The sequence below is a fragment of the Phocoena phocoena genome, chromosome X (assembly GCF_963924675.1).
Source record: "Phocoena phocoena chromosome X, mPhoPho1.1, whole genome shotgun sequence".
Lineage (NCBI taxonomy): Eukaryota > Metazoa > Chordata > Mammalia > Artiodactyla > Phocoenidae > Phocoena > Phocoena phocoena.
Window position 1 is genome coordinate 113,900,044 of NC_089240.1, and position 11,737 is coordinate 113,911,780.

The window sequence follows — 11,737 nt, forward strand, 5'->3', positions numbered from 1 at the left end:
GTCATTTTATTTTTCATGGTATTACGAGTATTAAAACTAATGCCCATTGAAGCAGATGCTGTTAATGCTCTGTTTTTACCCCTCTAGAACTCTCGACCATTTTCATGCACCTCCGCTTCCCTGTGCTTTTGCTCACAATAGCCAGAATCTGTGGCTCCTTCTCACAGGGCTGCCTACAGGCTACCAGAACCCCCTTTGTAAGCATGAAGAGCCAGTATCTCATAATTTAAGCCATAGCTAATGATTGATGGATATGTAGGTATAAATACCTCAGCTGTCTTGCTCCTGATTAGGAGAACTCTGAGGTGTGACCTACATTGCCTCCAGAGTTCCCCTATTAGATTGTGCCAAAGTGATCCTCTATGAGACTTTGGTTGTTAACAAAATATTGCTTGGCTTTCTTCACTTCCCCCCAAGTCCACTTCCTCACTCTCCTGTCTGTATATTTTTTGGACCACTTCTTGATATATATGACTATTACATGAGTCCTTGGTCAAAGTCCGCTTATAGGGAACCTAATCTAAAGGCACTGCCAAGTTGTTTTCCAAAATATTTCTTAATTTATGCTCTTACCTTCAGTGTATGTGTTCCCATTTCCTCACTAGCACTTGGTAGTGTCAGAGTCTAAGTTTTTGTCAATTATGTTGTTCTAATTTCCTTGTATTGGTTAACTTTCTATATTGTTAAATATGCATGTTAACTTTTCAGAGCAACCACTAAAAGTATGGAAATAGAGAATATAACTTCTTAACTAGTAGAAGAAAGTAATTAAAGAATGCAAGGAACTTAGAACCTTTTAATTACAAATAATCACCTCCCAGGGTAAATACTCTTCACACTGTCATTACTTTAGCTTCATTCGTTTTTAATTTTTTTTTATTTTAAAATTAAATATTTGTCCTATTGTTTGTTTAGATTTAGCCACATACTTGTCCTTTTTTTTTTTTGCACCTGGCCAACAATTTTTAAGACTATGATTAATTGTAAGAAACACCCTTATATTAGAAATATTACAATGTGAAAAATTTGAGTCATAGTGTTGAAAGCAATATTATTCCATGGCCTTTTAGCTTCCATTTTTTACTGTTAATAAATCAGCTGTCAGTCTAATTTCGTGTTTCTTCTTTGGTTGTTTTAAAGATCTTCTCTTTGTATTTGATGTTCGGCAGCTTCTCTACTATTTAATCTAAAAATGCATTACTTTTCTTTTTCTTTCGTTATATTTAAGAAATGAGATATAAATTACATCCAGTAAAGGACAAAAATCTTAAGCATAGGTCTAGATGAACTTTTACATATGTATACATCAGTGTAACCACCACCCAGATCAATGTATAGAATATTTCCAGCATTCAAAAAGGGGCTTTCATGCTCCCTTTCAGGCAGTAGTGTAAAGACTCTTCTGACCTCTGTCACCATGGATAAATTTCACCTGTTTTTGAACCCCTCTTAAATGAAATCATATTGTAGGTACTCTGTGTGTCTGTGAGATTCATCTATGTTGTGTTTCAAGTTTCATTCTTATTTATCAAAGTGTAGGCTGATGGGTCTGTGGTGAAATCTCATTGTGTTTTTACGTTGCATCTCTATTATTACTAATGATATTGAGTACTTCTTCATATGTTTACTGGCCACTTTGCTATCCTCTTTTATAAAATGCCCATTCAAAAATTTCACCCATTTTTAAAATTTGGTTTATCTATCTTCTTATTACCTGGTGGCAGTTCTTTATATGTTCTTGACATTAATGTCCTCCAGCCAAAGACCACGAGGAACACATCCGTAATTGAACAAATTGGGTTTGTTATTCATTGCAGCAAAGGAGAACACAAATCCTGGAGAACCATGGGGTATCTCAGTAAGCAGGTGTTAGAAAAGGCTTTGTAAGATATTTGGGCTTTGGTTGGGTAATTTGGGGAGGGTTTAAGGAAGTGAAGCTTTGCTCTGGATTGGATGCTGTCATAAAGTGGGGGGAATTGTGTGATTGGGTGTCTTAATAAATATTATCTATAGGGCGGGCAGACTTATAATTAATGCCTTTTTGTGTCCTGTTTCAGAAATCTTTGCCAAACCTAATATCATAAAGATATTCTCCTTTATTTTCCTCTAAAACTTTAATTGTTTTAGCTTTCAAATTTAAGTCTATAATCTATACTGAATTAATTTTTATGTATGCTGGGAGGTAGGGGCCAATGTTCATTTTTTTCATTGTGGATTTCTAATTGACCCAATAACGTTTATTTAAAAGACCATTCTTTCCCCTACTGAACTGAGATGGTGTCTTTGTCATAAATCAGGTGACCATATACGTGTGAATTTCTTTCTGGATTGTTTATTGTATTCCATTTGTTTATCTGTCTATCGTTGCACTAATACCGCAGGCTCTATTTTTTTTTAACAACATGCCTTGATGTCCCATACTGTAAGTCATTCAGCTTTGTACTTCTTCTTCAATAGTGACTTGGCTATTCTAGATTCTTTGCCTTTTCATATAAATTTTAGAGTCACTTACCAATTTTTCTTATGGTTAATAATTTTTATATCCTGTTTAAGAATAACCTAAGATCATGAAGATATCCTCCTGTATTTTCTTCTAAAGTCTGCTTGATTTTGATTGGAATTGCATTGAATCTAAAAATAAATTTGGGGAGAATATATATTATAACAATTTTAAGTCTTTCAATTCATTAACATCTTATAGCCTTCCATTTATTTTATTTAATTTAGCTCAGTCATATTTTGGATTTTCCAGTATTGAAGTATTGCAAATATTTCATTCTCAGGCATTGGATAATTTATAACACTATCATAAGTGGCATTATTTTTGTTAAATACGGTTCTCACTAGTTCATTGTTAGTAAACAGGAATACAGTTAATTTTTTATAACAGCTTTATTGAGATATAATCCACACTCTATAATATCACTTATTTTATTTAAAGATTTATTTATTTATTCATTTTATATTTTATTTTGGCTGCATTGTGTCTTCGTTGTTGTGAGCGGGCTTTCTCTAGTTGTGGTGAGGGGGGGCTACTCTTCACTGTGGTGCACCGGCCTCTCACTGCGGTGGCTTCTCTTGTTGAGGAGCACGGGCTCTAGGTGCACGGGCTTCAGTAGTTGTGGCACGTGGGCTCAGTAGTTGTGGCTCGCGGGCTCTAGAGTGCAGGCTCAGTATTTGTGGTGCACGGGCTTAGTTGCTCCACGGCATGTGGGATCTTCCCGGACCAGGACTTGAACCCCTGTCCCCTGCATTGGCAGGCGGATTCTTAACCACTGCACCGTCAGGGAAGCCCAATATCACTATTTTAAATTACAAGTGAGTAGTTTTTACTGTATTCACAGAGTTGTACAACCATTACCACTACCTAATTTTAGAATATTTCCATCACCCCAGAAAGAATCCCTCTGCCTCCTCATTATTCCCTCTCCCAAGCTGCAGCAACTACTAATCCACTAACTCTCTGCATCTATATATTTGCCTATTCTGAACATTTCATATGAATAGAATCATATAATATGTGGTCTTTTGTGCTAGCTTCTTTCACTTAAGCCCTATGCTTTCTAGGTTCATCCATGTGGCAGCATGTATCAGTCCTTCATTCCTTTTTATGGTTGAATAATATTCCATTATACGGGTATACCTTATTTGGTTATTCATTTGTCACTTGCTGAACTTTTGAGTTGTCTCCACTTTTGAGCAATTATGAATAGTGCTATTATAAATATTCATGTACAAGTTTTTGTGAGGATGTATATTTTCAATTCTCTTGAGTACATACCTAGGAGTGGAATTGCTTGTTCGGTTGTATGGTAACTCTATGCTTAACTTTCTGAGGAACTGCCAGACTGTTTTCCACAGTAGCTGCACCATTTTACTAGCAATATATGAGGACTCATTTCTCCACACTCTCACCAATGCTTGTTATTGTCTGCTTTTAATTTTTATACATCATTCATGTATTCAGCAAAATTACTAACTTTATTATTTCTAATTGTTTGTAGATTCGTTGGGATTTTCTATGTCCACAGTCAGATCTTCAAATAATGGCTTTTATTTCATTTACAATCTTAATACCCTTTATATCCTTTTATTGGCTAGTTATGCTGGCTAAGACCTCCCAGACATTGTGAACAAAAATGGTGAGAGTGGATAATTCTGTCTAGTCTGTGACCTCAAAGGAAAGCATTTGATATTTAACCATTAAATATTATCTTAGTTGTAGTTTTTTTCTAGATATACTTTATAATTTTAATGAACTTACTGTCAAATAATTCTGAAAAAATTATATATACATAGTGTTATATATGTATATGTACATCTGTACATAATGATGCATATGATTCAGAAAATACACATTGTACATATTTTACAGGTAGATACATAGATAGGGAAAGAGAGAAATAGCAAATGGGATAAAGAGACATGGGAGTTACTTGAACTATTCTTGAAACTTTTCTGAAATTTAAAATGACGATCTACATTTTTAAAAGAGGACAAGAGGAAATGTATATACGTGTGTGTATGCATTTTCCTACTGATGATGCTTACGTTGTTTCCAATTTTCAGGGACTGCAAACGGGGCTGCTGCATACAGTCCAATAGTTTATTCACTTCTGAAGTGCTTGCCAGACTGTGCACACGTGAGACTGCTTTCACCACAAGGGGGCACCTTTTATTAATGCAGGCAAAGGTGTTATACAGCTTAGCAGAGGTCCTAATCGTACGCACATTCTTTTAAAAAAGCTGTGGTCAACATCCTTATTGGAATTGCTTGTTTGTAGGGTATGTATGTCAAATTTTATAGGTCATTGCCACTTTCATCTCCAACTTTGTTGTACACTGTCAAAAGCAGTATATGAGAACTCTCATTCCCCCATATCCCTTCAACACTTGATATTGTCATTATTTTTTTACTATTACCAGTATGATAGTTTTGAAATAGAATCCAATTTTTGTTCTATTTAAAATCTCTCTGATTACTAATGTGATTGTGCATCTCTTTCCATGTTCCTCACTTGGAATGAATTGTTCACATATCTCCTGGATATCTTCCATCTGTCCTTCTATAACGACCCTCCTCCACCCTACTCTGTCCCCAGGAGGCTGACCTTTATGGACTGCATAAATGGCTCCCTTGCCTTCTAGATTCTGGTTGAGTTTGGCCAATGGGAAGGCTCCATCTCAACCAGATTGAAAGGTGGCTGTGGCTGAGTTCCTCGACCAAAGGCCACAAATTCTATCCAGGGATTCTCTTCTATAGCCACTGTGTTCCAGTAACCATTCCCTGCCCTTCATGTTTGGGGGGAGGTAATGCTTCCTCACTATTGATAGCCTCAGGGTATTTCAAAATCCCTTGTTGGTGTCAGTATTAGTCAGCTATTGCTACAATAATGCTGTATAAGAAATCTCCCCAAAACTTATGACAGTCACCTGTTCTTCTTGCTCATGTGCTATGAACTGTTTGGGGCTATTCTGCTTCAGGATGCAGTTAGGGTGGGCTTGGCTCTGGGATGCAAATTGCATTCAGATCTGCTCCACGTGAATTACTGTGTAGCCCAAACAGAAGGATCAGCAGCTACCTGGGGCAAGCTCTTCTCAAGGCAATCACAGGAGTGCAAGAAGACTAGCAAAACCGCACAAGCATGTTGAAACCCTCTAGGTACTTCATGTCTGCTCATATCTCACTGATAAAAGCAAATGTATGACCAAGCCTAGATTCAGAGGAACAGGTGTGTACACTCCATCCCAAAGGTGGCGGGGGGTGGGGGAGTGAGGGGTGAATATTTGCACAACAGTTATCCAATGTGTTACAATTTCTTTTCACCACACCGAAACCCTTCTACACAGTCTCTTCATTTAATCCTCCCTCATTACTGCATTTGTGTGTAGCATCTGTTTCTTGTCGGAATGCTGATTAAGACTATATCATTCTCACAAATTTCTATACATTTTCCAGTTTTCAGGGACACACATTAAGCTCCCCATTTTAGTGCCGCTTTTGTTTTTCCTTTTTTGTGGGGGACCCCGCAAAAGTCCCTACTCCATCTATGGCATCAACACTTTCCCACCTCTTGTGACCCACACTAACAACCTAGTTTGTATATTTCTATATTTTTCTTCATACCTAGCTAATCTTGTGTGTGTGTGTGTATTCATATGTAGGCTTTTTGGGGTTAATATCTATTTAACAAAAAAAGGGGCACATTATGCAGTTTTCTGCATATTATATTTCAAAACCTTGCAACAATCTCTCCAAATCAGCTGGCATAAATTTATCTTATTCCTTTTAAGTGCTTTATTATGTTCCATTGTATTGATTCTATTCCCCCCTTGATGAGTGAAGTGGATGATGTAATGCACTGCCCAGATCCCACCTTTAGGATTGAGGCACTCATTCCCCCAGCTTTTAGGAGTACAGGCTGCTGAGAGTCACAGCTGAATCACCCTCTAGGAATTGCTATGGGTTGGAGGGAGCTGCCCTGCCCAGAGGTACACTACTTCCTCCAGGTAAGACCACATCCAATGACTAGTCGGTGTGGAGGCACAAAGGCCTGGCCTCATCTCCTCCATTCATAATTTTTCTGAGTGGCCATCCTAGCTTTAGATATCCCTGTAGGATCAGCTGAGGCCTCTTTTGCAACTACATAGCTCTTCAAATTCTCCCTTTACTCAAACCTGCTTCCCTCACTCTCTTACAAGTGTTTATGAGATCTGTTTCTCGGGGAGCTTACAAGTATAATATTTGGTTCTAGAAGTGGTCCTAAGATGCAGATTATGACATAGGATTTTGGAGCACAGTAACCTGCCAGCTGGCTAGAAATGGGGACTACATCACTGGTGGTAAGTGACATACTGATAACCCCTGTGATGTGGTCGTGGTGCAATCGTCAAAACTTTGGCTAGTGGTAAATTGAGATTGGACACCACTGGAAGGAAATTTCATGGAAGGTGAAATATCTCCGGAGTTTGAGTGGTCCTGAGTAAGTAGTAATTATAAAGATTGTGAAAACAGATTATTGTTACACAAGGCTATTGATGAACTGCAGAAAGAAAATGAAAGGCTAAGGATGATTAAACACCAATTTAGCATAAAGCCGAAAGCCAAAGGATCTAGAGGCAGAAGGGAGAGAAGTCGGACTGGCCTGTGAGCTTCAGTCCTCTTTGTCCTGCAGTCATGGTCCAATTTTGCTTTCTACCATATAATAAGCCAACCCATGCATGAACTAAGCTCAGCATTTTCCCACCTCTTTCATGTACTCTGGAAAAATAACCCTAATTAAAAATGAGGCAAGGTTTATTCCATGGCCTTTTAACATCACACCAGAGTACTGCCCTATAAGCCCTCTGAGGATCATCTGACTATCAGGATATTTAACTTTCCCAGCCATAGATGAAGTAGCAGAGGCTTTTTTCAGCACTCATGTTTTAACAGGTTGGCATGAAGAGAAACGGTAAGGAGCAACAGTTTTTGCTTTTCTGCCCATTGAAGAAAGTTATAATTTTATTGTCCTGCAGGCTCTCAACCTGCTTTCTACCTAGATTAACGAGCAGCTCTGCACTCCCTTCTCCACTTAACAATCAAGGCTCCATAAATGTAAATGCTTTTTCTGAACCACCTGTCATTGTGCTGGTTCTCTGAAAAATGGATTAAATAAAACTTTGACAGGTGTTCACCAACAAATGTGCAGGAGTCATGATTTGTAGAAATCAGGTATTGTGCTTTCAAGCGGCTTTTTGGAAGCAAGGAACTCTTTCCCCAAAGCCTCCTAGCTAATTTCTCCTTAACATCACCTTGGCCAAAATCAGATCAAGATCCATTTCCGAAGGGGCACGGAACTGACTGGTTTGGAAGAGTCAGCATCCGGGACTGAATGATCACCAGTGGGGTCCCCATCACCAGGACCACCACAGGGCGATCTTTTCTGTTGGATAATGCGAGACTCAACATCAGCCACAGCACGGCAGGGGACATACCTCCTGAGCAAGTCATGGACCTCACACACGGGACCAGGGAGGGAGAGGTGCCATATTCATTGAGACTCAATTTCTTTTTGAACAGCGTCTGACATTTATTGAAAACAAGGAAAAGACGTTTGTCCAGGTAGTGTAGAAGAGCTGGGCAGAGTGCAGGGGTTACTGTGTGGAACAAAAGGCACACATCAGAGAGACAGCTGCACATTCAGAAGAGAACTGGATTCTGGGCGAAACGAACAGGTCCACAGGAGACAATGAGTGACTCGATTTGGCTGCCAGGCACCCCTGGGACCTGGCGGCCATCTGGCAGGAGCAGAAGATGTCTCTGGATCCCGCCGAAGGTGAAAGGCTGGCCAGCCCCTCCAGGGCGGTGGCGAGCTGTTGGAAGCATTGTCCAGAGGCTGTGCCCAGCTCAGACACCTCCCGGGCAAGTCCAGACCGCTGAAGGCTGCAGGCCGTCGGCGGGATGCGGTGGATGGCGGTGGCGGTGGCGGCGGCAGCGCAGATCTCTAGGCACCTGTATGCGGGCCTGGGAGTCTGGCAGAGGGCGGGCGGTTGGCAGCGGCCGGGCTGAGGGTGGTCTGTCTGATGTGTAACAGGAGCCCGGCTTGCAGCTGGAGCGCACGACCGAGTCCAACTGTGCAGGGGAGGGGCCGGGCTGGCCCGAGAGGGCTACGGCCGCTCCAGAGCCAGGCCCGGCGGTGGCAGCAGCGGGAACCTGGAGCGCTATTCCTGGAACAAAGGCAAGCACTACGCGGGAGGGGACACGAGCGCGGGGGAGATCACGGCGACCCGAAGGCGAGGGAGGGGGGAGGCGCGGCGGGAGGATGCCGCCTGTGGCGATCTGGGCGGCGGCGACTGGCGCGGCGGACCCTCCCCCGGGCACCCGCCCCCAGGCCCGAGGGGCTCCCGGCCTAGAAGTCCTCGTCCTCCACCCATCCAAAGACCCGCTTCATCTCGGCCAGGAAGCCCCGGTAATCGTTGAGGAGGGGGCTCTGCTTCCTGATGTAGGGGATCACCCACTGCAGGGCGGGCCCGGTCAGCCGGGTGATGAGGAACGTCACCTTCAGGGCATCGTTGGTGAACAGGGTCTCGTCCACTAGCATGTAGGCGCCCGTCTGCACGATAAACTCCGGGAGCCGGTCGGTGTCGCCGTCAAACGTCTCGGGGAAGGGGATCGGGTTTCTCCACCGACGCGTCTGGGGCCGAATGGGCAGGGCCAGGAGGGCCTTGATCAGCTGCACTCGGCCGTCCATCGCGCCTTGCTCGCTTCGCTGGTATCCCCAGAGCTCAGCAGAGGTCTGCGAGGAGGCGTGGCGGGAAGTGCGTGTGTGCGGAGGTGGACCCGAGCCCCGGGGTGGGCGGGGCCATGGACGGTACCTGACGCCGCACGGCTCCGCCCACAGAGCCTGGCGGTTGCTAGAGCGCAGGCGTGACGCTGCGGTCGAGTTGGGCGGGGTGGGAGTAGGGGAAAGAGGCGGGGCTAACGCCCGCTCCTGAGGGTCAGAATCTGAGGGGCGGGGCCGAGGTTTCCTGAGGCGGAATGCGGGAGTCTTAAGTGGTGTAGGCTCCGCCGACGAGCGGGTGGTCCGCAGTACGCAGGCGCATCACGGGGTAGGGCGGGCACGCTAAGTTCGGAGAGGACCAGGGCCCCGCCACGCGAAGGGGAAAGGGGCGTGGCCAAAGGGCGCTTGAAGGGGCGGGGCGTAAACGAAGGGGCGGGGCCTAGGTTTCCCAAGGCGGGCCGCAGGCCAGGGGCGGAGACAAGGGGAGGGGCCCAGGACTTCTCTCTCTACAGGACTCTGGCTGAGCCTCAGCACGTGGAGAACAGAGTTCCTCTTCTTGGAATTGAGGAGTCCTCCCTTTCACCCCTTCCGCCCCTCAGCCCTAGCGTAACCTTTGCCGACCCTCGGACCCGTACACCACTTGGGTGCAGTTCTGTGAACACGTTTTCCTACTTATCTTTGCATCTCTCAGTTGGAGACGTATCGCACCGCTGGTTGTAGGTGTGGTTGCCTTGACCATAATAGGAAAGGCCCAAATATTGGTCAACATAATTCAGAGCAGCATAGTCAGAGAATAATGCACCATGACCAGTTAATGTAAAGACGGTTAAATGATAAGAAATCTCTTAATTTGGTATATTAAGGGATCAAAAGAAGATTATCAGTATAGAAAACGAAAGACAAAAGTAAGAGGTGTTGGATGCTTTCCAAATATGACGTTATATATTTCCATAAGTGAGAATAAGGGAAAGAAATAACTAAGACATTAACCAGTTGAAGGAGGGAAAACTAACCATTACAGGTTATATATGAATTCATTTGTGTGGCTGAGTACAAAATTAATATATATTCTTTACAGGCTTTCATATAATTGAGAAAGTAATCAGTTAAAATAGACAATACTCTTAATGACTCAATTCAGAAAAGCAACTAAAAAAATAGTGCCTAGGAATATACTTGAAAAATCGTAAAAGTCAAAGAACATTTTGAAATGCTAACGAGGGGATATAGAGGAATACTCAGGCAAACACAAATGCATACCCAGGTCTGAAATAGGATGGCACAACATCTTAAAGATGTTAATTTTCCCTGTGTGAGGAGATAGAGGAGGTATGGACTTAGGTGCTGCCCCATACCAACAAGGTGACAGCAAATTTGTCTCCACCTTCTCGAGCTGCAACAGTGCTTGATGATCCCATGACCTTCAAGTGCAAAATATCTCTTGTGGGCCCGGCTAATACAGAATTATTCACAAGTAAAAAAAAATTCAAAGTATGTGAGACACTAGTTCTGTGACATTGGACATCAAGCAACCAGGGTAATATTCCCCACACGTGAAAAAACAGTTAAAGTCAACTGTAGTATTGCCTCAGCTTACAGTTAGGAGCAAACATCCACCTTGCCTGTTTGTTTATGAGTGTGTGTTGGTTGGTTTGTTTACACTTGCTAATCCCAAATGGAAAGCAGATGTGAAAAGTCCTCCAAGATTCCCAAAGTTTTCTCTTGGTTTTTGCCCTGTAGGTCCTACCTTTCTGTTGAGGTAACACCTCCCTTCCCGTTATGTCTCTTTCCCCAAACCTAGGCCCCCTCTATCCAGAGCAGGCACCTCTTATTGCCACTGAGTCCCTCTGGGGGTGTTAGGGTGGGAGGTTGAACCAGCCCCAAGTTCTCCCTGGTCTGTGGATGGTGATAGCTCAGAGAACCTCCAACAGCTGAGGGAAGACACCGCACACTTGGCTGGGCAGCCAGTGGACCCAGGCATCCAAGCCACATCTGAATTGTGACAAAGATTCATTACTGGATTTCCATCACATGCTTGGGAAGGCCATCTGTTGCCACCTGTGGCTATGCTAGGCTGAAATGGAGTCTAGTTGGTAATAATACCCCAAATGTCACTGAACTTCTGCTCATCTGACTCCTCAGTCCCTTACAAGCTGCTCACCACCCAGAACAGCATTTCTGAGAATCTCTGAAGAGAGGAATACACACTGAAACAGAGCAGGACGCTATGGTCCTTCCCTCCCCACTTCCCCCCATGTCTTCCACCTGCCTTTTATCTGTAGAAAAGCTTTAGGCAAAGAATAAGTTTAATCAGAGAAGTGAGAAAATTCAGAAGCAAAGGAAAACAGTCAAACAGGACAAAATAATAATAACTCAGTCATTGAGCGAAGTTAGTTCCTCCTTAAGGGCTATAGATAATATTCTGAGCCCTATCCTGTGAGCTGTCTTATAGATACTGAAACGCACACCAGGTG